Source organism: Littorina saxatilis, linkage group LG1 (genome assembly GCF_037325665.1).
Source record: "Littorina saxatilis isolate snail1 linkage group LG1, US_GU_Lsax_2.0, whole genome shotgun sequence".
NCBI classification, from domain to species: domain Eukaryota; kingdom Metazoa; phylum Mollusca; class Gastropoda; order Littorinimorpha; family Littorinidae; genus Littorina; species Littorina saxatilis.
The window spans coordinates 19301583-19303336 of NC_090245.1; the positions used below are offsets into that span (position 1 = coordinate 19301583).

General features: G+C 43.2%; 1 protein-coding gene across 2 annotated transcripts in view; it reads left to right on the plus strand.

Annotated features, from left to right (window-relative positions):
- The first annotated feature begins 659 nt into the window (after positions 1 to 659).
- LOC138963869 (glycine receptor subunit alpha-2-like) overlaps positions 660 to 1754 on the plus strand; it is an 88181-nt gene continuing 87086 nt past the window's right edge. For both annotated transcript variants that reach the window (XM_070335728.1, XM_070335731.1), the window contains exon 1: positions 660 to 1754. This exon is cut by the window's right edge and continues 356 nt beyond it. The gene's annotated coding sequence lies outside the window, so the exon portion shown is untranslated.

Sequence of the window (1754 nt, forward strand, 5' to 3'; positions counted from 1 at the left end):
GTAACAGCCAAACGCCACGTACAAAAATTTAACCGGCAGCAAGCCTATGATGATTTATTCAATATTCAGGTAAAACTACGTAACAGATGTCGTTCAGCTGTGTGTGTGTGTGTGTGTGTGTGTGTGTGTGTGTGTGTGTGTGTGTGTGTGTGTGAGTGTGTGTGTGTGTGTGTGTGTGTGTGTGTGTGTGGTGTGTGTGTGTGTGTGTGTGTGTGTGTGTGTGTGTGTGTGTGGTGTGTGTGTGTGTGTGTGGTGTGTGTGGTGTGTGTGTGTGTGTGTGTGTGTGTGTGTGTGTGTGGTGTGTGTGTGTGTGTGTGTGTGTGTGTGTGTGTGTGTGTGTGTGTGTGGTGTGTGTGTGTGTGTGTGGTGTGTGTGTGTGTGTGTGTGTGTGTGTAGGTGTTTGTGTGTGTGTGTATGTGTGTGAGTGTGTGTGTGTGTGTGTGTGTGTGTGTGTGATGAATCCAACAGAAAAGACATGTCGGTAAATAACATCAACCAAATTACACGAAAGATAGTTTACAGCTTAACAACTATATAACTAACGCTTTATTCGGGTGGTAATAAAATATTAATAAAAACTCTTGGCGACAGATGTTATACACCTTTTTGGGCTCTGATTACAAAAGGTGTGAACTGTGACTGCACGGCTTTTTCATCTATCGCATGCGGCACAGCTTCACATCAAATTGCTCATGGCAGTCTGCATCCGGCACCACATTGCATCTTCTTTTTTTGTCAGTCAATGGGATTCAAGTTGTTCGCGTTTCTCTGTTGGGAAACGATCCGACAAGAGAGAGTGTTTTCATGGTTAGGGAGGCGAGCTTGCAGTTGCTGTGGGGAAGAAAACTATACGAGTGTTTTCAGGTTCACACGTGGAGATTGCTTGGAGGGGGGAAAAATGAGAAAAATGCCTGTTACTGTGATCTGGAATGTGACTCGCAGCGGGGAGGATTCCTGCAGTTTGTGAGTGTTAGTTGAGGAGACGGCATCGACTTTCACTGAGTACTGTGGCTACACGGCAGAGGCAGACTTGAACAGAGTCAGAGAGCGTCGAGTTATTTGTTACGTATTAGTAACTGTGTCTGCTAAATCTCTTCTACATCAATAACTCTGCGTTTTGATCAAAGCTTGCTGCTTTGTCGAAAAAAATTACCGGCAGTGTAATTAACTCCAGAACTACTCTTTGATCGTAATGTGAAACAGCACCGCCAAAATAATTATGTGTTGCGGTAGAGCCTGGCATAGAGTTTCACACAACAAGGCACTTGCAGCGATGAAGGAAGCAGACTTCACTGCGTTATGTGCCCTTGTGTATCGTTCTCTGTGACCATGATACGATTACCGCAGCATCTTCAGTGCTCTATGAACTATGGATAGTATAACGAAGATCATCTCAAGGTGTGGGTTTATAGTTGTGATGGTGGAACTATAAAGTAGAATATTCTTCAGTGTTCTGGAACTATAAAGTAGCTTATTCTTCAGCGCTATCTGAAATATGGATTGTAGAATAAGACCATCTCAAAATGTGGGTTTATATGTTTGTGATGGCGGAACTATAAAGTAGGCTATTCCGGCTTCAGTGTTCTTTGAACTATGCATAGAATAAGACCATCTCAAGATGTGGGTTTATTTTTGTGATGGCGGGACTATAAAGTAGGCTATTCTTCAGTGTTCTGTGAACTATGGATAGAACTTGATTTGACCATCTCAAGATGTGGGTCTATGTCAGTCTGTGATGTTGGAACTATATACAG